General features: G+C 38.6%; 1 pseudogene; it reads left to right on the plus strand.

The window, feature by feature from the left end:
• The first annotated feature begins 1,456 nt into the window (after positions 1-1,456).
• Positions 1,457-1,553, plus strand: LOC130037068 (uncharacterized; annotated as a pseudogene).
• The last annotated feature ends 24,022 nt before the right edge of the window (positions 1,554-25,575 follow it).

The following is a 25,575-nucleotide window of genomic DNA, read 5'->3' on the forward strand; positions in this document are numbered from 1 at the left end:
ACCTAACACCATGCACAAAAGTCAGATAAAAATGGGTCAAAGGCCTCAACATCAGACCAGAATCCCTCAGGCTCATTGATGACAAGGTCGGCAAATCCCTCCACAACACTGAAGCTAAAGGTATCTTCAAATATAACACGCCACTTGCCAAGCAACTGGAAACAGAGATAAACAAAGGGAACTATCTTAAATTAAGCAGCTTCTGTACCTCAAAAGAAACAGTGACCAGAAACAAAGACTCCGCCATGCGGGCAAAATACTCACAGAAGCCTACCAGGTTCTCTGAGAGTGAGAACTGGACTATCAGAGTTGCTGTCTTCTAAATAAGATCCAGTCTCTGGATGTTGGCCATTGATGGCATTACATGGATCCAGGAGCAGTTCGTGGTTGTAGCACTTAATTATTAGAAGATGGGGGATTTGGAAGGAGGGGGCACAGTCTTGATCTGAGCAGCCATGGAGTTCTCATCCCCCGGTCCCGCACATCTGGGTTCCTCTTCCAGTTCCTTCATGCAAGAGGCTCCTTCAAGCTTGGGAAGGGTGGTCTTAAGCGTACCTATGGCTGGTTGCAGAGGTCTTCAGCTGCCGGGGCTCTAATCAGGGCGGTGAGGGAAACTCACCCCCGGCACCTCCAAGGGGCCTCGGTGACGAAAGCCAGGTGCGAGGTCAGGACACTGTCGTTTTAGACATATTTGGAATTAATTTTAGATCGAAAAGTACACATCATTCAAAATACTTATGTGCTTAGCAATAAATTACTACACACTTGTTCAATCACCTCAGAGACCCCACTCTGCTCAGAGAACTAGATTTTTAATTACAGGTCTGTTTTGCCCATGTGTCATGACTGACAATCACTATCAGTAGATATGAAACTCACTACACACAAAGATGCACACAGGTTACTTTGAGTCATCTATGTTGTTAATATGAGTTGGCCATTAAACTTCACTGAGACCCTTTGTTCTGTCCTTTATAGGAGCCTCATGAGTCTCACCTTCCGTTCAAGTTGAACTTGTAATAAGGTGGAATGAAATCATCAATATGATCCTCACCTCATCCTTCAGGAGAAAAATCCTACATACATTCAAGGTGGTCAAAGTGCAGACAACACCATTCACCTTTTCCTGGAGGTGTACACAGGACTGAGGTGAGAACAGCAAAAGGCTCTATTTTAATGTCCTTAATGAAGGATTCAGGGAACAACATTAAACAAACTCATATACCATCTTCCAAAAGAATTATTTTGTAAAACTGATGCCTAGTGTATGGTAAACGATAATATAGTAAAAACCATATTTTTATTTCTGGGACATTAAAATTCTAAATCTATTTATTATTCATGCTGCTTTGAAATACATTCCTTGATTAGGAATCATTGTCTGCCATAGGAGTGAGGAAGGACAACACTCAAAGTAATAAGAAGCGAAAAATATGGAAAAATTTACTCCTACTAGGTTTGATAACACATATACTAAAATTGAAATGATACAATGATGAGCATGGTCCTTGCACAGAGATAACATGCAAACTTGTAAAGCATTCCATATTTTTGTTGCAAGAAGAATTAACAAGTATACTTTAAGCTAAGACAATCCCCACAAGTACAAAAATTATACATAAAGAGAGCACAAATCCCCAAAACAACAATCTCTCTCAATGTCAATGGATGAAATGTGCCAATTCAGAGGCACAGAATAGGAAGATGAATTAGAAAATTGAACCCAACATTCTGCTGCCTGCAAGAAACATGTCTGAACAATCAAAGCACCCATGGGCTAAAAGTAAAAGGCTGGGAAACAAGTTTTCAAGAAAATATCACCTCCGCAAAGCTGGAGTGGCCATACTAGTATCAGACCACATGGACTTCAAGCTAAAGGTTATCAGAGACAGTGAATGTCATTTCTTAATGATCATGGGATATGTACATCAGAAAAAACTCACCCTCCTCAATGTATATGATCCTAATGACAGACCAGCAAAATACTTTAAAACAACTTCTAATAGACTTATAGAAAAACATTGATAGTAACACAATACTAGTAGGAGATTTCAACACTTCTTTGTCACTTCTCGATAGATCAAACAGACTGAAGCTCAGCAAGGAAATATTTTCTTTAAGGGAAGTAATGAACAACCGTTGGCTTAGGGAAGAAATCAAAGAGGAAATTAAAAATTTCCATAAACAAATGAGAATGAGGACACGAGCTACCAGAACTTGTGGGACACAGCAAAAGCAGTGTTAAGAGGAAAGATTATAGCTCTGCCAGAATTCATCAGGAAGAAAGAAAGGGCCGACCTGAATAAATTAGAGCTCAAGATTTTGGAAAATAACCAATAAAAGTAGTCCAAACTAGGCTGGAGGAAGGAAATAATAAAACTTGTACCAGACATCAATGAGCTAGAATCCCAAAATACAATCCAGAAGACCAATAAGAACAAAAACTGGTTCTTTGAGAAAATAAATAAGATCATTAAACCATGAGAAGCCTCTCAAAGAAACAAAGAGAAAGAATTCTAATAAATCGAATCAGAAATGCAAAGGGGGGTATCCTAATAGAAAGTACAGAAATCCATAGGATCATCAGAGATTATTTTGAGAATCTTTGCAGCAGGAAATTAGAGAATCTTGAATAAATTGATAAATTATTGGATTCGAATTACCTCCCAAGGCTGAACTAAGAAGATTTGGAATAACTGAACCTATCACTAACAAGGAAATTGAAATGATGGTCAAAATTATACCCCCAAACAGAATCCAGGGCCCAGATGGATTCAATAGTGAACTATTTCAAACCTTTCAAGAGGAACTGCTTCCAACATTTTTAAGATTTTCCAGGAAATTGAAGAAACAGAAATACTCCCAAATAGTTTCTATGAGGCAAAGATCACCCTAATACTCAAATCGACAGAGACACCACAAAAAAAGAAAATTGCAGACCTATTTCCTTTGTGAATACAGATACAAAAATTTTCAAGAAAATACCAGCAAAGAGAATCTAGAAACTCAACAAAAGATCACACACTACGACCAAGTAGGTTTAGCTTGGGGATGCAAGGATGGCTTAACATTCTCTAGTCAATCAAGAGAATACACCATCTCAATAAAATAAAGATAAAAGTCATATGATCATATCAATAGATGTAGATATATCATTTGATGAGATCCAGCACCCATTCATGATGAAAAACTCTCAACAAAATGGGAGTTGAAAGTACTTTCCTCAATATAGTCAAAGCAAATTACCACAAACCCACAGCAAGTAATATTCTCAACGGGGAAAAACCAAAGGCTTGGAGCAGAAATCAATGAAATAGAATTCCAGAATACAATCAGGCATAAAACAAGTTACCCACTCTCACCACTCCTATTCAACATAGTACTTGAAGTACTTGCCATATGATTTCGTTAAAAAAAAAGATATCAAGGGCATCCATATAAAAAAGGAAGAACTCAAGCTTTTACTATTTAGAGATAACATGATACTATACTTAGAAAATCCCAAAGAATCTCCAAAAAAGCTCCTGGGAACAATAGATTTGTTTAGTAAAGTAGCATATTACAAAATCAATATCTGGTACGCCATGGCTTTCCCATATATTAATAATGAAAGAGAAAAAAAGAGATAGAGAAAAACAATCCCATTCACAATAATACCTCAGAAAATCGAGTATATTGGAATCAACTAAAAAGGTTAAGGAACTATAACAAAAAAAAAAAAACCCTACAATACACTACTTCCCGAAATAATAGAGTATATGAGGAAATGGAATCACATCCCATGCTCATGGATTGAGAGGTTTAACACTGTCAAAATGGCAATACACCCCAAAGCTATATAAAGATTTAATGCACTTTCTAAAAGGATACCCATAACATTTTTCAAATAAATAGATTAAACACTCTTGAAACTCATACACAACCATAAACTCCCATGAAGAGCTAAAGCAATCTTTGGTAAAAAGAAGAAGGGAACACCTTCCCCAACTTCAATTCCTACTACAAAGTTGTAGTCATCCAAATACCATAATATTCAGATAAAGACAGGCCTCAGATCAATGGAATATAGTCAAATATCTTGACGCTGGCCCTCAGATTATTATTACCTAATCTTTCATAAATGCTCAAGAAATATGAAGTTGAGCTAGGAAGTCTCTTCAGCAACTGGTGCTGGGAAAACTGGACAGCAACATGCAAAAAAAATGAACTCAGACCTCTTTATAGTGCCAGGCACAAAGTCAGATCAAATGTCTTAAAGACCTCACTATCATACCTGAATTCTTAAGATATATGGAGAAAAATGTGGGAAGATCCCTTCATGACATTAAAGCTAAGGGAAACAAAAAAGCAAGCAAGCAAGAAAGAAAGAAAGAAAAAAGTTAAAAATTAGAAAATAATGCTGTTTGCAATGCTAAGGATCAATCCCAGATCATCATTTTCTTGCGTTTTTGGGTCACACGTGGCGATGCACAGTGGTTACTCCTGGCTCTGCACTCAGGAATTACTCCTCATGGTGCTTGGGGGTAACATACAGGATGCTGGGAATCTAACCTGGGTATGCCGTGTGCAAGGCAAATGCCCTACCTGCTGAACTATTGCTCCAGATCCCCCCCTCCCCATAATTCATCATCTTGAGGGCCTCAGATTTTTACCTTCGATTTAGAAACTTCATCTTTAATTGACACAGTAAATCGAAACCACAGAACCATTGAATGGCATGTTATAATGGTAGCAGCCATGAGCAAACTTTGATAACCCATAAGTTGTCATGAATGAATTCTGTCTCAGAGGCTTCACTTCTGAGGATACCTGTCACTACCTCCTTTCTGTTACGTATCCCAGGATCAGAATCTACATCAGGCCATCAGTAGAAATTGTCCACCCGAAAGCTAGCCTTCCACTGGGATCAGAATCCTTGATCCATGTAACTTGTAATTTTTCATTCATGATTTGTTGACCTTGTTTCAGGTGGAGGCATCCAGAGCATAAACTCAGCTTTCCCGTTGTTTCCACAGGAAATCCAAATACCTAAGAATGTTATCATTTCTAACGCCACTGTTACAGATTTTTTGGAATCCCACGGTAAGATACTATCATTAATGTTATAATATTACTGTTCTCCATAGTTCGGATCTCCCCAAAGAACTCTCTACCCACCTCATTCCAACTGCAGACTCCAGTTTATCATGCTCCTGAAAGTACTTCTAATATTTTCACTCAGGTTCTCCCCTAAAGTGCACAAATAAAGTTCATACCACTCCAAGTACTTATTCCTAAACTACCAGAGTGGGCTTGGTCCTCAAGCTTTTGTTCTCATAAGAAGAAATACCGTGCTTCCTTTCTCTATGTCTCTCTTTGCTTGCTTTGTTAAATGACTGTTCTCTCTTGAACAGGTGGAATATTCCATTCCACCCTACACCTGTTTCACAAGTTTCTGAGTGTTTTTCAGTAAAATCTATTTAGCTTCACTAAACTAAAAATTTTAAAACACTAGAGCATTGTTAAAACCAATATTTGTATCTTTTAAACCACAAATTTTGAAAATGAAAGGTGGTAAAGCAATGGAATACTACTCAGTTGTATGAAGTGAAATCTTCTTATTATTTGTTTATAAAATGGATTACATGAGGAAATTATGTTTAGTGACATAAACCAGGCAGAGAAAGATAGGCATCATACAAGTTCATGCATATGTGGCATATGGAGAAAACAAATTAAAAGAATAAAATGAGACAGACAAACGTCTAAAACATTATTTATATTCTATGATTTATAATTCAACTAACAATGGTTTCTCATACACATAATTCCAACATGACACTCACTCCTCATTCTCTCAAAGAATAAACCCTCCCTCTCCCCCAATCCCCCATAATCCCTCACTCTCAATCCCCTGACTCATTTGTGTGGATCAGTTCTCCCCTTACATTGCTCTTGAACCTTTGTTTCTACCTTGCTGTGTGTCTTTACATCCCACATATGAGAAAAATCTCTCTGTATAAGTTCATTTCCTTAAGGCTAACTTTACATGCATGATATCCTCTAGTTTCATCCAATGTTGAAAATTGCATAATTTTGATCTTTTCAAAGCAATAAAAACAAACTTTAGAACTATGAGACTATTTAGTTACCAGATCGAAAAGTATAATCAAAGTGGAAAAACTGAACTATGGTGAATGACAGAGTAGGCCTTTCAGTAGTGAGTGTAATATGATACATGCACGTTGATTCTGCATAATCCTAAAATTTATGAAATTCTATAATGTAATTCTATAAGGTAATTTTAAATAATCAAAAAAGTATTTAAATAATTTACATTTATCTATGATTTTGACGTATCTTTTGTGTCAAACTATCAGAAATAAAAATAATGTGAGATAGAGATATGGTCTATCACTATACTTTTAAACAAGAGAAGCGCTAAAAATTTCTGTGTCTTGATGAACTCTCATATAAATTGACTCCAAAATCAAATTAATATACTCAAGGAAAAATAAAAGTCAACCAATTTAATCTTTTGCCTTCACTCAGGTTCCCATCTGCTGATCTCTCGCAGACAAAAATATATTTAATTTATTTTTTTAAAAATTTTTATTAGTGAAACACCAGGATGTACAGTTGTACATTTACAAATTTTTGTGCTTGGGTTTTGATTATACAAAGATCAAATGCCCATTCCTCCGCCAGTAACCATTTTTCACCACCATGTATTCCAGTATCCCTCCCACACCAATCCCCCCCATGCTACCCTGACTCTGTGGCAGGGCATTCCCTTTTGTTCTCTCTCTCCTTTCGGGTGTTGTGGTCTGTAAAAGAGGCATTGAGTGTCATTCATGTTCAGTACATAGTCAGAATTTTTATTTTCAAAGGATTTCTTGGTGGAGGTTTGGCATTCTTTGCTAGAAACCAACTTCTTTTCTTCTGCTTTTTTTTTCTAGAAAATATATATTTATATTTTCTAGAAAATATATATTTCTAGAAAATATATATTTATACTAAGACTGATTAGTCATGGCACCAAATTGACAAATGTCCCTGTTTTTACTTCAGTACTCTTTCCTTATTATCACAAATTATTAGCAGTGGATAGAAAAAAAGTAGCCCAAAATTCGTGGGGGAAAGGGAAATGTTTATGCTTACCATAGTTTGGAAAATCCCTGTCACTAGTATAGTGACATTCATCTAAATTTGTAAACACAATGATTAAGAAGAGGTAAACCATGACTGCCACTTCAAGGAAGAACGGGTCTTCAGCAAATATCCATGGTTTCAGAAGGATGGCTCTGGCTTGGATAGGGGGCATGAGAGCTGTGAGCTACCGGCAGTTAACAAATGCTCTGAGGCTATGTGGTAACACTGCTGAGTAATGTGGAGAGCCATGATTAGGTAGGGTCATGGGGGAGAATGGAATGATGACAAGAAAACAGAGAAACAGGACAAGATGATGGATTCCTTTGTATAAAAGTTTTCATCTCTAATGTATTAATCTGTGAATAAGAGAACCAACTTTTTATCATTTTCCTGGCAATATATTATCCTTACATAGTGCTTCAGGAAAAAAACGCTTCCCTTGTTAGTTATTATAGCCTGAATATCTGTGAGGTCTTTGAACACTTTCTATATATACAGTGTTGATGACTGAAACCAATCTCACTATTTAAGTATCTAAACTGCAATGTTCTCACCATTTAACTCACTAAACTCTGATGGCTCCAAATCTTCTTAGATCAGCTTTCATCTCTTCCATGATATCCAGGCTTCTCTTCCCAACTGTCAAATCTCCCTTTCTTTCTCCCTCTCTCTACCAACTATGGTCTCCCTGCCAAAATTTGCTAAGACAAGCTTTCTTGAAATATAGACGTAAGTTGACTTCTCTTTTTTTAAAAATTTAGGCAATTTTGATTTTCAAAATCATTTATAATGGAGATTTGTCATACAATATTTCAATTCTAATTACACCACCAGTGTCTGCATCCTTCCACCAACAGATTACCCATTTCTCCCTGCATTCCCACCGATTTCCTTGACAAACACATTTTGAAGTTTTACTATTGTACTTTGGGTTCCATACTTACAGTAGTGTTGGCATTGGTAGTTAAGACATACACCTCAACTTTTTCATGCTGGCCTTCCTGGATCAATGCCCACTGACACCATGTAGGGGAAATGTATGAGAACAAATCATTAAGCTCCACATTTTTCAAATAATCTTTAAACAATTCTAATCGAAAAGAAAATAGTGAGAACTGGAGGAGACAACCTCTTGTCAGCCTGCAAAGTCTTTTCATTTTTCCACATTACAACAGAAGTAATCAGTGAAGGAGGTCTGTCATCACGCAAGTTAGGTGACCCTGCTGAGGTGTGGTCAACAGGGTGTTTTGTGCTCTTCTCTCCTTCCACCAGAAGTCCCAACCCTATGATTTTTGTCTCTTCAGTCCGCATAAAATGGAAAAAGTTTTACCACACAGACATCCATGTAATGAGCCCAGCCAAGGTGATAAAAATAAATTTCAGCAAATTCATAGGTTAATCATGGTGGTAGAAACTAAATATCATATTTTTGTATTGAATCTGCAGGAGACACATATTACAAATCTTTTTATGACTCAATTTCAATCATAGGATATTTTAACACCCAACCTCCACTAGTATACAGTTCCATTGCTAATGTCCCCAGTTTCTCTCCCACCACTCCCTCTCCCAACCCCAAACCCCACCTGACAGCCTGCTGTCTCTACACTATGGCAGGCACCTCTCTCTCTCTCTCTCTCTCTCTCTCTCTCTCTCTCTCTCTCTCTCTCTCTCTCAAACTTTGGGCATTATGGATTGTAATACAGAGAGGGAGAGGTTCTCACGTTTATTCCTTTACCTACTTTCAGGACTCAGTTCTCACCCAGAGTAATCACTTCCAACTATCATTGTCATAACGGTCCCTTCTTTATTCCAAATGCTCGCCTTCAGCACTTGTGGCAAGCGTCCAACCATTGACCAATTCTCCTGGCCTGTGTTTCTGCTATCCTTGGGTATTAGTCTCATATTCTGTTTTTTTTATATCCAAAAAATGGGGTAGTTCAATCAGTATACCCCTTTCCTTCTGACTGATTTCATTGAGCATGATAATCTTCCCTGTACATCCATTTATAAGCAATCTTCATGATATCAGTTTCCTACCAACTGCGTAGTATTCAATTGTGTAGGTATACCATAGTTTCTTCTGGCTATTGTAAATGGTACTGCAGATGGTATTTCTGTTGTAAATATCATATTTAATGTAAATTACATAGGAAAATACTTCCCAGATTCCAAACATACATAATCTACTCAAAAACACAACTTTATTTACTTTTTTAAAAATATAATTTATTATGATGCTTTTCACAAAACGGAAGCGATTAACAAAAATTCAGGGAAAACATATTCTATAAAAGCGAAAAAATATAACCTTAAGAAAGGACAACAGGTACGTGTTCTTGCTCCTCAAAAATCCATGTGTTTCTTGATATATTGTCAATATCTTTCTATAGCCTTAAAATTCTTCAACTTCATTTCTAAACACTATGTAAAGTTATATTAATTTAATAGGTATAATCAGCTTTATATTTATTTGATTCTTTTATATTTTGCATAAACAACGTTTGAATTATCCATAGCACTGTAGCACTGTCCTCTCATTGTTCACTGATTTGCTCGAGCGGGCACCAGAAACGTCCCTATGGTGAGACTGGTTGTTACAGTTCGTGGCATGTTGAATACATCACAGGTAGCTTGCCAGCCTTTGCCATGAGGGAGGGTTACTCTCAGTAGCTTGCCGGGCTCTCTGAGAGGAGGAGAGCAATCAAACCCAGGTTGGTCACGTGCAAGGCAAAAGTCTTACCCACTGTGCTATGGCTCCAGCCCATATATATATTTATACATATGTATGTGTACTTACACACACATACATATCTATATATTCCTCTTACACGGCTCTTAAGCTCCAACTCATATTTCTTTCTCCTCCCATTATTTACTACTTCTCTCCCCATAATTGGGGCTCAACTAATTTTCCAAGTGCCCTCAGATGCATTTCTGAGGCCATGAAAAAGGAATGCATAACACATACATGCAAGGAAGGCACAAAGCATATGTAGATAAATTTCATATGGACATATAATTGTGATGACTAGTTTACAAATTGTATTCGCTTCAAGTACAGAGTTCCTCATCTCTGGAACAGTGTATTCATACTCCATGCACTGTCAAATATCCAGCTACTGTCCACAACCAACTAACAACACTCCCCTACGCATTTCAGTCATTTACTTCCCCTCCTATTAGGACGATTTTGATGTCAGAGTGTAAAGGTTTGACTTTGCTTTTGTTTTATTAGTCCATTTAATTTTTATCTTTATATTCCCAAAACAAATCAAATATTTTTTTAAAAAAAATAAAGGACAGGAGGTGATATCAGGCAACAAATGAAATAGATGATGTGGCTGAGAATCAGCGAGAGTCTTCCAGGTCAGTGTGAGGAAAGGAACATCCAGTTGTCCTTCCCAGCATATTTCCAATGGGCTGGCTTGGAGCAGGGTACATGCTGGAAAGAACCACAGGACAGTAGTAGTGTCTTGAACATATAGGGGCCTATGTTCTTTTTTGAAAATGTAATGGTATTGACCTCCATTGCAAACCACAACACCCTAAAACAAAGAAAAAGCAAAAGGGAATGCCCTGAGTTGGGGCAAAGTGGGGGAGATTGGGGGTGGGAGGGTCATTGGGTTCCTTGGTGGTGGAGAATGTTCACTGGTGGAGAGTTGGATACTTGATTCTTGTATAACTGAAAACCAAGTACAAAAGTATGTAAGTCTACAACTGCACCTCATGGTGTTTCATTAATAAAAATAAATAAATAAAAACTAAAAAATTAAAAGTGCTATCAGCTGGTATAAGAAAAAAATGTAATGGTTTTGACTAGATTAAATCAAGATCATTTTTATCTATAGGATGCTATGATTCATCTTTGATTCACTGATTGATACTTTGAAAGGTCCCAGTTCATCCTCATTCAGAGAAGTCATTTATTTCTTTGAGTATTGATTTGTACAGGGAATTCCTCACAAAATACTTTATATAATGTCTATTGAGGGACTCAAGGATAATGTTTTTATTACCATTTTCAAAGAATACAAAAATACTCTTTTAATAAGATTTTCTTGGTTCTCTATCTAAAAGCTAAATGACAACAATTAAGTTTAACTCAATATTTTCTAAAGTGCATTACATTAGTACTTGAAAAGAAATTTTAAAAGACTCTGGGAGAGGGGAGGAGGAAAATTCATGGATCTATAAGGATTAGTACATGTCTTTGGGTGTGTGGGGCATGGGAGTGTGTAGAAAAGTTGAGATCACACTCAGCTATGTGATCTAATTTCTATATATCTATTCTCTAGATACCAGCGATATATTCACACAGGTGTATTCATATGACTATCATGTACACTAACCTTGTATCATGTACATTCCCCTAATCCCGAAGGATTCACCGACATGGAAGCACTGAGAAGGATGAGAAAGGAGAGGCCGACAAAATCTCACGGCCAACCTAGGCTGCCACAACGAAGGAAGACAAAAATGATCGTCTGTACTTTCAATGCATGTACGCTAGCATCAGATGAATCCATCGAGGACCTGATGTTACAAGCGCGAATGATCAAGTACGACATCATTGGTCTGACCTAGACAAGAAGGCAAGAATCGTACCATGCCGTTTTCGACACTGGAGAAGAATTGTTCCTGGGAACTTGCGAAAAAAGAGGTGTTGGAGGCGTCAGTGTCCTTGTCAACACAAACTTGGCCAAGAGCATTGATTTATTCGAATGAATAACAACCCGAATCGGAAGTTTACATTTGAATAGATGTGGCACACTGCCTGCAGTTTCTATCTTCGTTGTCTGTGCACCAACATCTCTTTATGATGAAAGAGAAATCGAGAAGTTCTACATGTAGCTAGAGAAGTTCTATAAAGAAGACCACACCTTCTACAAGATCATTGTGGGTGATTTTAATGCCAAGATAGGACCGAGAAGATCTGCTGAAGAACTTCACATTGGGACCCATGGCCTAGAATGGAATGAACAGGTTGAGAGACTATCTGAGTTCATCATGTCGACCGAAACCATTCATGGTTACACAGTTCCAAAAGGCAGAATCTAAACGATGGACATGGGAGTCTCTCCGTGGAAGATTCCACAACGAAATAGACCACATCATATTCAATCGACGGTTTTGCCTGACAGATGTCACTGTTGTCCGTCTCCTTCATGCAAAATTCTACTTCACAGAGCGGGGAGAAAGGGTTGCAAAGTTCAAAAAGAGAACTGCCAGAATGACCACAAACTGGGAACTCTTTGGTACTATTGTGGCAACATGGGAAGATGCCATTGTTGACAACATTGACGAGGAATATGATCGACTGGTTCAGCACCTCGATGAATGTGTGAGGAACGCCAAGAGAGAGATAGCCACAAAAAAACCCCTATCTTCGAAAATTCTTGAACTAATTCGCCAGTGTGGTTTGGCGCATGCCTCAGGCAACCACAAGCTAACGTCCAAGCTCGCAAAGCAGTGCAGAGATGCGATCAAGGAAAACCTCAAAGAGAGAAGAGCAGAAGTACTAGTAGATGCGGCAGAAGCTGGGAAAAGTATTCGTAACGCCCGCCTGTCCTTCGCCAACTACAAGACCAAGATGACTGCCCTCCGACGTCCTGATGGATCCATCACATCCTCCAGAACGGCAATGGAGAAGATTATCCATGGCTTCTACTCAAATCTCTTCGACAGCATTGTCCACTTGCCGACATACCAAATTCCACAGGATGGATATGTTGTTCCCAATGTTCTCCCTTCCGAAATCCGACACGCCATTTCGTTGATAAAGGAACAAACAGCACCCGGGCCAGAGAAGGTCAGACCTGAGCACCTGAAGAACCTGCAGTCAGTACTCATCAATACACTGGCTCGGCTCTTCACTCGCTACCTGCCTGAATGCAAGGTTCCGTCCCAATGGAAAACCAGCAGGACCGTACTAATGTTCAAGAAGGGAGACATCCACGACATTGGCAACTATTGCCCGATCTGCCTATTGTCTGTCATCTACAAGTTGTTCACTGGAGTCATCCTAAATAGGATTGGCAGAACACTAGATGAAGGACAACCATCTGAGCAAGCCGGGTTCCGCAAAGGATTCAGCACCATCGACCATATCCACACGATAACCAAACTCATTGAGGTTTCTCGGGAGTTCAAGATGCCGCTCTGTTTAACATTCATTGATTTAAAGAAGGCCTTTGATACTGTTGAGATGGAAGCGGTCATTGAAGCCCTAGCCAATCAGGGCATTTAAGCCCAATACATCAGGATCGTCCGTGAGCTCTATTGCGGTTTCACTACCAGGATCTCACCATTCTACAAAGAAGTGATCTTTGACGTCAAGAGAGGGGTGGGGCAGGGTGATACCATTTCACCGAAAATCTTCAGTGCCACCCTCGAGAACATCATGCGATGACTGGAATGGGAAGGAATGGGAGTGAAGATAGATGGTCGGCAACTACACCACCTCCGCTTTGTTGATGACATTGTTTTAATAACACCAAACATCAGCCAAGCGGCACAAATGCTGGCCGACTTTGACCGTGTGTGTGGAAAGGTAGGACTAGAGCTGAATCTTACGAAGACAATGTTTATTAAAAACAGCCACGTTCCTGACGCCCCATTCACTCTCAATGGAACAACCATCTCCAAATGCAACAACTATCTGTACCTAGGTCGAGAGGTCAACATGACAAATGACCTGGCACACGAGCTGCGCAGGAGGAAGAGAGCAGCTTGGAATGCCATCAAGAATGTCGAAGAAATAGCTAAGAGGACGATGAACCTCCAGCTCTGGGCACATCTCTTAGATTCCACTGTTCTTCCTGCATTAAAATATGCCTCAGAAACCTGGGCCTTACGCAAACAGGATGAGAACTCTATTCAGGTCTCCCAAAGAAGAATAGAAAGAGCTATGCTTGGAATATCACGTTTCACTCAAATGAGAGAAAGAATCCGGAGTTATGACATCCATCAACTATCATGAATCAGGGACACTGTATCATTTGCCAAGTTGTCGAAAATCAGATGGGCTGGTCACAGAATGAGATTTAAAGACAACCGCTGGATTAGAGCTGTTACCGACTGGACTCCACGGAATGTCAAAACACCGCGTGGCCACCCACCTACCAGATAGTCAGACTTCTTCGTCAAGATCATGAATGATCGATTTGAGGCCCTTCATGTTCCCGGAGTGAACAGATGCCATTGCGCTACACTAGCACGTGACAGGGACAAATGGAGACGTTACTGGCGCCCGCTCGAGCAAATCGACGACTAATGAGAAGTTAAGTGATTAAGTAATCTAAGTGATTAAGTGACTAAGGAAATCCAGACAAATAATTCTTAGCACTGACATTCTTGGAAATTTAAGTAGTAATCAGGTTTTTATAGTTACGTTGTTATGATTTCATAGGCAGTGTTTGTTTCCTTAACCAAACTGGAATGTCTATAAAAAACCAAATATAGGAACATTCTTTCATTTTTAATTTAATATAGAAAATGCTCAATTTACAGGTTAAATAGAGATGAATATCTTTTTCAATAGTCTATTTGGGACACTGTGCTTTACTTGTTTTATTAGGAACTAAATGTGGTACCCTATAATCTCTAATTCCATCCCTAGTCCTCCATTCTCTACTTGTACCAATCAAGACAAACTTCACTTTAGACCTAGTTTTCAGTAATGTCAACTAAACATTAAAGTAAAAAATAAGTCTGATCAAATAATTCTGTTATCCAACAGTTGTTTAAGAGGCTTACACAAATGAACAGAATATTGAGAAAGAAATGAACACTCCAAATTGTGTTTTAAGAAGGCAAATATACATGTTGTAATTGACCATATAAAAAAAGAAAATTAAAGTAAATTCCTTGGGAATTTCTGGTATTCTTGGAACCATGTTGCCCATGGAGTAGTCAGCTAGCTAAGTCTTCATTAACTTGGTTTTCCTTGTTCACATCCCTGATATTGCTCTTTTCCTCCTCAGATCCCATTCCCAATAGATCATGTTCCCACTAGATCTTGTTTTTTCAAGCTTTGTTTTCGCCAAATTTCAAGCCCTTCCTTTTACACTTATTGTCTCTTTTCTCATCATTTCAGACTTTTCTCCCAGCATTTTTTCCTCAGTTAATACAACTTTCTTTCAAGGGAGTTGAAGCTTGTTAGTTTTGAGAGTTGACTGGGATCATTTTCCTCTAGCCATACATTAAAGGTAGCAAAACACTTTTCACGTTTTTCTGTTCCCAGCCAGTCAACTTCCCTTTCATCTATTAAATGGTTCGCCTCAGGTCAGTCAGAAACTGCGTTCATTTCCCCCCATTTTCAACAAAGTATTTTACTGGTACCAAACAGAGTTAGTTAAAAATATGTTCCTGTTAACATATATTTGTACTTGGGATCCATGTGAACACCTTCCACCTGGCTTTTTTTGAAGGTGATCATCCAGTTTGCTTTTCTGGTTGCATTCTGTTTCTCACTATTCCTCTCCACAGCTAAGTGATGTGAAAGTAACATATTTAGTAAATGGTATGATTGAAAGCTCCAGAATGAATGCCAGCCCTTTCAGTTCTCTCGGTATTATATGTAACCTATTCTTTGGAACCTATCTTATTTTCGTATTTTTGTTTTGAATCTTATTTACAAATAATATTTTAACGTATTTGAAAAACATCCACCAACTATCCCATGATGATCAGCAGCTGTCCAGTTCTCTACCCGTCCCGGTTTCCTTTCCATTCATCCATCACCCCATTGAGTCTCCTAGGGCCATCTCTTTCCACCAAGACCTTCCCGGCTGAAGGAGAACCGGTACCTACTGCTTTGGAAGTGGTGACCTAGTGCGCATGTCTTAGTCCGGTACCTCCAGCAACGCAGCCCCAAAGCCATTTATAACCTTGGTTCTTGTGTGAGCTGCAGTTAACAGCGATGTTTAGAGCAGGCTACAGGAACCAGGGACCATGGAAGACCAAGGACCAGCCCCTCAAGCTAATATAATTTGAGCTCCCCCCACCAGAAATTTCCTGATAACTGGCTTGGCTACCTTGGGGAGTTTACAAATCCAAAGACTAACAGAGGCAATGGACCGCATTGTGAAAACACGCTAGTGAAGTGTCACCGTAACAGCAACTCTGAATATTGCTGGGAATAAGTGAAATGTTGCAGCTACGGGTGCTGAACAGAGGCCCCGAGGACATGATGACTTATCTTTGCATCTCCCAGGAGCTGATCTTCAGGCTTCATGCTTCAATTGTTCTCTTGGTTTTGTCCCTGTTAAGAGTCATCCTTGAATGACTCTGAGGGCATTGATCACTCATCTGGTAGGTTTATTCTCCAGTGTATGAGTTCGAATCCCCCAGCCATCATTTACGGATAGACCACCCAAACCTTTTAGTGATGTGTCTCAAATTTGGTTATTTACCAAAAGTGGCCATGAGGCGTAAACACAGCCTCCATGGAAGAATTTTTACTTTTCTTATGGTCATCTTAGACTCATCTGCCTTCCTCAGCCTATTCCAAAATTATTCTTTTAACCAAACACTGCAGATCGTGCCATTTCTCCCAATTTTTTTGTGGAGGACACCAGGTTTGGGGCATACTTGATTGTGCTATGATCTTATCTCTGGCTCTGTGCTCAAGTTTCACATCTGGTGGGTCTCTGGGGACCATAAAAGTCTGCAAGAAATGAACTGAGTCCTTCTTGTTTGCAGAGCAAATACCCTGTAGGCTATACTCTTCCTCTGACCCTACCACACTGTTCATCAGGCCCATGCAATTTCTCCTCTTATGGGCGTTATAACCCTGGACCAAGTTTGTATTTCTTAGAGTCTTGTCTATTCACCCTTTTTCCTGTCTCTAACTTCCCATTCTTTCCCATCCCATCCTTCAACCCCCAGGCACTCCCATAAACAACCACAGTTGATAGCATCTAAAAATTCATTACTTTTATTAACAACCAATTAAATATGATGCATCTCTTTAATTTGAAAATATATATTAGAATAAATAAAATGTGTATGGCATGTCAGTGTTTGCCTAGGAAAACCATCCTGTACCCAAAGTGGAAACTACCATTGCATCTACTCCCATTACGTAGCCATAGTAGAAAGAGATGTCCATCTATTTTTCCCTCTCAATAAAGTTCTGCACTTTCACCCAAAGATGTATGTTTGGCAGCATTCTCACGCTCCTTCTGAGCCTTCCTTTTCATAGCCTCACGCTCTGGTCTCTGCTCTTTGGTGATGGGCTTTGATATGACTGACTCGGGAACATTGGGCTTTCTCCATGGAATCGGTTGGAAATGGAAGTCAAGGAGGAGAAACTGACTCTGATGTTTGGATGGCAACTGCCGCTTGTCCACAAACACAGGAGGAGGTTCCAGCTGGAGGAAAATGCCAGCTCCTGTTGTAGGGAGGAGGTCTAGAAGCTGTGGGGTCACGAATAGACCGGCTAGTAGGGTTCTGCAAATCTGGTCGAAATGGGTTGGTTGAAATGGACTGAGCAAGTTTGGGAGAATCGACAAAAATGGAGTGTTTGACCGGGAAGCATTGGCAGTAGTTGGCTCAGCTGCATTGGTAGAGCCGGACTTGGCAGGGTAAGCTGCAGCAGGACGATGTGAGTCCACAGATTTTCGTCTCTGAGGAATAGGTCTAGCTTGGGGACACTCCATGGTAAGAAACGGCAAAGGTAACAATTTGACTTCCCAGGAGGTGGCAGCTCAGACTTGGATGGAGATGAGCGTTTTTCAGCACGGCTACTTGGTTTCTGTGCTTTGACCTGAGTTTTCTCAAGGCCTTTTCCATCCCCTTTAGCACCTAGCCATGATTTGACAGCTGAGGATGGCTTGACATCTTTAGGCTTCTTTGAGGTACTCAGGACCTGGGAGGAAGAGATTCCAGGTTTTGGATCACTCTTCTTCCCCAGAGCATGAAACACTTGGACAGAATCCAGCATGTGTACGCCCAGGTAGCGGCGGGGCTTTTTAATGGTCTCTTGGAAAAACTCAGGTTGACTTTTCTTGCATTTCATCTTGCCAATGGTGGGCTTTACTTCTGCCTTGACCTTGTTCCCCGGCTGCTTACACTCATTATCTTTCTTAGACTTTTCTCTGGTGTTTTTTGTCTTCTGCTGCCCATGCCTCTTTTTCTTGCTGATCCTCCTGTAGGCAGCTTTGTGAGGTTTGCTGTTAGTTTTGGCCGTGGTCACAGGACACCTATCACTGACTGTAGCATTACAAACAATCCCCCCTCCCCCTAGCAAGCATTCTCGGACTTTTGGCTGCATTTTGGCCTTGGCTTCTCCCTCAAGAGTTTCAGAAGCCTCCTTTTTGTTCTTCCATTCTGCATTGGAGGTCCCCTTGGTGCCACTTGAATTTTCTTGCACCTGCTTCAGAGTGATGGTGTCAGTGGTGTTCATTACCTACAGATCTTTGCATTGTTCTAGGTCTACGGGGATCTGGTAGGTCTCCAGAGGTTTTGAAAGCCCAGTTTTCATCTGATCAAAATTCCTAACTTTTTGTTCCTGAGTTGGAGTTGGGGTCAGCGCCAGGTTACTTTGGCTGGAGATATTATGGGAACTTCCCGAGACTCTGGTGGTGGATTACTCACAGATCTTTGAATCCTGCTACTGCAAGTTGTGGGCAATTCAGAAATTTGTGTCAGACCAAATGTCTTACCTGAAGGTTGTGATATCAGGGAAGTCTCCATCCCCAGGAAATTCATCACTAAAAAGGAACCAAGGAAGAAATCAGTGCCTGCTAAATGAGATATTCGGTCCAAAAAACTAGTGGTGCAACAACTGTGCACCTACCAGCAATAGGCAGTGGATTGTTACTGGGTATTCTACAGATAATGGACAAGTCCTGTGCTCGAAGATTGGAGGTAAATGTTGTAGTTCTTACTCTTTGTCATGTAGTGCTGTTGTTTTTTGGTTTTCTTTGAGGCCCTCCCGTTGATCATCGATTTGCTCGAGCGGGCCCAGTAACGTCTCCATTGGAGACTTTGCTGTTACTGTGTCTGGCATATCGAATACTCTCGGTAGCTTGCCGGGCTCTCCGAGAGGGGCGGAGGAATCGAACTCGGGTCGGCCATGTTGGCTGCGTGCAAGGCAGACGCCCTACCCGCTGTGCTACCGCTCCAGCCCAAGGCACAGCCTTGAATAACAGTGGATGTTATCCCAAACAAAACCAAATAAAACAGTACAATAACGTTATTAATAAATTTTTCCACATATACAATATGTAGACAGTATTCTATTTTACAAAAAACTGCTAGCCAAAAAATGGAATAGAAGGTGGTTTTTGAGTGCACACTTTACCAGTCCATTAAAGAGAAAGGATTTACCAGTAACTACATAACAAAAAGAAAATAGGAGTAGCGTGATTGTATTTCATAGACAAGAAATGTTTTAAATGAGTAAATTATAGAAAGAAATTTCGAAAGTACAAAAAATTATTCTCATCAGAACCTTTGAATATTAACCAGCAAACAACACGTGTTAAACATAGCATAGTATTTCTCTTGATCACACAAGACACAGAAAAGATCATTTAAAAAGTGATCACAAAATTTGCAAATTTACTTTCAACCCCTAGATTAGAATTATGTTTATCAACCAGAAAAACGTTCTTCTCAATGTTTAATAAATGAGCACCTAAACCCAATAAAATATCTTTAATGTAGGAAAAATCTTAATTCACATATATGACAAAAATGTGTAATTAGACCTGTGAGACTTGATTTTTCTTTTTCCTCTTAGGATTTAAAACAGAATTTGACTATTATCAAAATACTTTCAAGTTAGGAAGAAAAAATCACATGAAATAATATTTGTAAAGATGAGAAGCCGCTTTAACCTGGAACCTACTTACCACACAAATGAATCAAATCTCCTTATTCAAGTTAGAATATACCAATTTTTAATTTTAACAGGCAGCGCGTACATGTACTTAAAACCATAACATAATAAAAACATTGAAGATTATGTGTCTTCCACCGCCCTAGATAAGCACTATTAGCTATTTATGGGAAGCATCATTTCTGAAGCGTGTTTATACTCAAATTGTCAAGAACCAAGTACTGTGTTCTAAGAGATAATAAGGAAAAATGCCAGCAAGGATGGCTTTCTGATAATCTGCTTTTCCTACTGGTACCTTTCTTTTTTGATTTTAAATCTTTGGTTCTCTTCAACATTCTGAACAAACGTTTTCCCCTTCCTTGATAATCGACGTCCCTATGCTTGCTTGCTTGATTTCTTTCCTTTTTTCTTTCTTTCTTTCTTTCTTTCTTTCTTTCTTTCTTTCTTTCTTTCGTTCGTTCTTTCTTTCCTATTTATTTCTCCCTCATAACGTCTAGTTTTCGATTGGTCAATGTTTGATGAAAGTGATCCCAAACTTTCTTACCTTTGAGGGCTTGCCTCCCTACCCTCAGCACTCCACACCTTACTCATGCCCCATATTTTCTTATTACCTGGCTAAAATCAAATCTCAAAGATCAATGATTATTACTTTGTAATATCACTATATTTAAAGTACTGAAGTATACATACAAGTGGAGAGACCATTACAGAGAACACATACTAGTATATATTAACAGTTTTCCACAGCATCCATATTTTGTTTCTGTAAAATTCACTACTAAAAGGAAAAAGAAACACAGAGAATCAACACTCATATATATATATATGTATTTATGTATGTGTGTGTATTTGAGCTCCTAAGTATGTCTAAAATATAATGTAATCAATGAGGAAAAACACTTTGTATGTGAGAGAAAGTAAGCCAATGTCTATAATCACACAGCAAATGTCAAAGTCAAGCTAAAATGAGGGTTTAAAATTCTACTTGAATACTTTCTTTCATTATTACGTGCTGTTTTTCCTTGACTGGTAAGTTTATGGATGATAAATCTAATGAAAAGCTTTGAAAAGTATTATTCCTTACCTGACATGGTCAGAGAAGAGGAAATACCGATGAAAGGTAGACGAGAAGAGGAGACGGTACGAGAGTACGTCTGAACACTGCAGCGGCTTAAGACCACAATTGTTCAGTACAAACGACTGCTCACTGGTGATTGGTCATTGGTCACTCGTCACTTGCCATGATGATTCAAATTTGTTTACAAACTACTACATGGGACGGCCAAGATTCTATCAATTGGTGGTTGGTTTGGTGGGAGAATGATGTCATAAACTAGGCAGTTGAAAGGTAGAGGCTAGCCAATTAGGACGTCAAAATCCCAAGAAGAAGACCGGAATGGATAGAGAGCAGGGTAGAATGAAGCAGGCTAGGGAGATGGAATCCTACAAGACAGTTATAACAGTTTCACTTTCCTCAGACTCCTATGTTAGAAAAATACTCCCATGATACTCAAGAGCTTAGTTATTTCATTAACAAATCAAGAGAATTACTAAATAATCGTTTATATTGCACTGTTAAAGAAACAACATTTGGTATTACTAGTATATTTTAGACAACGTTCACAGCACAGCGGGTAGGGCATTTGCCTTGCAGGAGGCCAAGCCTGATTCCGATTCCTCTGCCCGGCAAACTACCCAAAGTATCTCGTCCACATAGCAAAAGCCTTGCAAGCTCCCCATGACCTATTCGATAGGCCAAAACCAGTGACAACAAGTCTCACAATTTGGTGTAAGATGTTACTGGTTCCCGCTCCAGCAAATGGATGAACCGCGGGAGGACAGTGCTACAGTGCTATGATTGAAAAAAATGGTGGTTTCTTTCAATATTACAACACATACTAGGATAAATTGTAGATGAATCTCGATGTGTTAAAGTAAATAAAATGAAAAGAAATAGTAAATGCACAGGTATTTTATTTGTACAATACTAACAATTTTTCTCATTTTAAAACTGTAGAAGATAAAGAAAAACATATGCTCATTTGTCCAAAATTTTACAATCTGAAAGAAAAGGACAAAAAGCAAACTAAGTGATCTAAAACCAGCAACACCAACAAATACTGGCAATTAATATGATAGGCCAAGTATGAATGGTTTTAAAAAATTAGTGTTGTGAAATAAATCAGTATTTCGCTATTAAACTTGATAGAAAAAATAAACATAAACCATGATCATATAATGTCTATTGAAAGAAGTGTAAATGACTAGTAAACACAAGAGCAATTTTCTTCTTTTTTGAAATTTGTTTTGTTTTGTTTTGTTTTATTATGAAACACCATGAGGTATAGTTTAGACTTACAAGTTGTTGCACTTGGGTTTCAGTTATACAGTGATTGAGTACCCATCCCACCACCAGTGGCCAATCTCCACTCCCACCAATCCAAGTAACCCTCCTACTCCCCATCCCCCATCCTACCCTGCCTCTTTGGTAGGGCACTACCTTTTGTTCTCTCTCTCCTTTTGGGTGCTATGGTCTACAAAAGGGACATTGGGTGGCAATCCTGTTCGGTCCATAGACTACTTTCAGCAGGCATCTCCCATCCTCGGCAGATCTTCCCAGCACCCTTTATTGGGTGCTCCATTCTCTATCTGCACTGCCTTTACCCCTAGAGAGTACAGCTGGCCTCTAAGACATGGAGTGAACAACCTGGTATTTATGACAGTTGTGCTTGTGTGTTAGTGTCTTATTTTGTTACTTTATATTACCCAGATGAATGCAATCTTTCTATGTCTGTCCCTCTGTTTCTGACTCATTTCCCATAGCATAATATTTTCCATGTAGTACCACACAAGAGCAATTTTCAAGTTCACTGGTAGACAGAGCACAAATTAAAATGATAAATTAAAATGTCCCCCAAATTACAAATATTGAAATATCAGTTGCTATCTTTCCCTAGCAAAGATGCTAGAAAATAGATCGTTTCTAGTTATTTTATTGAGAATTAAATCTGTATAATAGTTAGGCAATATATAGCTTAAAGCAGTTTAATGTTCATTAAGTCAATATCACTGTCACTGTCCTCACGTTGTTCATCAATTTTCTTGACAGGCCCAGTTAGGTCTCCAGTGTGGGACTTTGTTGTAAATTAACTTTTGTGTGTGTATATGAAAATTCAAGGATCAAGCCCATAACCTCTGAAATGTGAGGCAAATATTTTACCACTGAGGCATATTTCCAAACACAGTTAATGATTTTGCTTTTGCTTCTATACTGCGAAAAATTGAAACCAAAATTTCATACCTGCAAGACAAGTTCTTTTGTCCTGAGCTACATATCCAGTCATAAGTAAGTTAGCTTTTAAGAATTGATATTAAGGAAACAATTAGTAAAGTAGACAAATAGATATAAATGTCCACATCAATGTCATCTCTAGCTTGAAAACATTACAATTATAATATCTCAATAAACAATTTATAGTAACAGAAATTGTTTATTTAAAAATCATACATGTATATAGACTAATATAAATGCATAATTGAAAGACTCCAAAGAAATGTACCTCCATTTTACTTGTATGTTTATTGTGGTTCTATTTTCTTCTTAATATAGTTATCCCATGAACAATACAAATTTGGACTTCTATATGATATTTTTCAATAATTATATTTTAAGAATTTTTGGACATTGGTATGCATGTGAAATAATTAAAGATGATCAATATATCCTAGAAATATAAAAAAAATCTAAGAAAAAGTATGCCATGTATGTATAAAATATATGCAGATAATTGATTTGATTGGACCCCAGACTTAGTATAGGGGTTAAAGCACTTACCATGCACACAGTCAACCCACATTTATGGCTGGCACCACCAGGAATGACTCTTGAGCACAGAGTCGGAAGTCCCAAGCACCACATACTATGGCCCAAATACCCCACCAAAATAGAAATATAAATTATCACTTACTACCATAAAATACATATGTATTATAAAGTCTATTATAAAATAGATTAAAGTTTTAAAATGTATCAAAATTTACAGATGGACAGGCCACATATAGCACTACTTGCAGACAATGGAATTAAGTACTATTAGAAATCCATCTTCTTGGTCAATAGCAGATTATCTATTAAATTTGGGGGTTTTCGAACATTATAGAGGAGTTAGCACCCTTAAGCTCTATGTTACTCAAGAATCAGTTATATGGTTTTCTTTTCTATTCTTCCTTTTATGTGGGGAGTGGAGCACACCCAGATGTGCTCTGGGCTCACTTCTGACTCTATACAGAGATCACCCCTGGCAGGCACAGGGTTCTGGGGATTGAACTCAGGGTAGCTGCATACAAGGTAAACACCATCTGCATGCTGCACTAGCTCTTTGGTCTATATGTTTCTTTTAGAAAATGACATGTTAATAAAACTTTTTTAATAATTAAAAATCACTTCTAATAAAACATTTAATTAAAAAGTTTAATGCAGGCAAATACTGTTTTAATCATTAAAGTCAATTTAAAAATTAGAATAATATTTGGTAAAGCATAGAAACATAGCAAAAAATAGATGATATATATCTTTTTTGTAATTTGGTAACTGTAACACATTGTCCTTTTCCATTTCAAGGATAAGATGAATCCATAGAGTAGATTTGTTCACGAACAATTCTATATTCTCTCCTGAATGCGTATTTAAAAATACTTGCCATAGTGCCTGTTTCTCAACGTTTTGAGTACTATAGTCCTCTTTGCTATTGTGAGATCTTTCTCTTGTTTTATTTTTACTTTATGTTCCAATTTTTTATTTTTAATTTTCAATTTTTTATTAGTGAGACACCATGAGGTACAGTTGTAGACTTACAAATTTTTGTGCTTTGGTTTCAATTATACAATGATCTAATACCGAACCCTCCACCAGTGCCCATTTCCCACCACCACGGATCCCAGTATCCCTCCCAGCCCCATCCCCTCATCCCACCCTGACTCTGTGGCAGAGCATTCGCCTTTGTTCTCTCTCTCCTTTTAGGTGTTGCGGTTTGGAAAAGAGGCATTGAGTGACAAACATGTTTGGTCTATAGTCTATGTTCAGCATCCTCTCCCATCCTGGGAGGATCTTCCCAACACCCTTTATTTGGTGCTCCATTCTCTATTTCAGCTGCCTTTTCTGCTAGCATGTGTGGTTGGTCTCCAAGATATGACGACAAATTCCTTACACTAATCCTGTCCACTCTTGGGAGTTAGTCTCCTGTTTTTTTTATTTTATGTTCTCCCGGTGAATGCAATCTTGCTCTGTCTGTCCCTCTCTTTCTGACTCATTTCGCTTAACATGATACTGTCCATGTAGTACCACTCCTATGTAAATTTCATGCTCTTCCTGCCTGAAGAATTCTCTCTGTCTTCCTGAAAGAACAGGGAGGGGAGAGGCAAAGTCCTGATCCTAAGCAAACAGAGGAGGGGAAGAGTTATCTAAATACATATGAAAAGAGGCATTGAATGGCAATCATGTATTTATGATGACTAGTTAACAAACTGTATTCGCTTCAAGTACAGACTTCCTCATCTCAGCAACTGTGTATTCATACTCCATGCACTGTTAAATA

This window comes from Sorex fumeus, unplaced genomic scaffold, assembly GCF_029834395.1.
Source record: "Sorex fumeus unplaced genomic scaffold, SorFum_2.1 ptg000070l, whole genome shotgun sequence".
NCBI lineage: Eukaryota > Metazoa > Chordata > Mammalia > Eulipotyphla > Soricidae > Sorex > Sorex fumeus.